This window comes from Eimeria mitis, genomic scaffold (assembly GCF_000499745.2).
Source record: "Eimeria mitis Houghton genomic scaffold, Emh_scaff509, whole genome shotgun sequence".
Lineage (NCBI taxonomy): Eukaryota > Apicomplexa > Conoidasida > Eucoccidiorida > Eimeriidae > Eimeria > Eimeria mitis.
The window spans coordinates 13,164-13,383 of record NW_013573384.1 but is presented as its reverse complement, the minus strand read 5'-3'; positions in this window follow the sequence as shown (position 1 = coordinate 13,383).

Genomic DNA, 220 nt, shown 5'->3' with positions numbered 1-220 from the left:
TATATATATATATATATATATATATATATATATATATATATATATATATATATATATATATAAACTATATAAAAAATATAAAACATATAATATATATAATAAAATTATTTATTTTTTTATCTTTATATATAAACACAAATGACTCTTCTTCTCTCTTCTTTGTCTCCGCCTGATGCAAACAAACACAGAAAAAGGGGGGCCCCCCTTGGGGTGTCTGCTG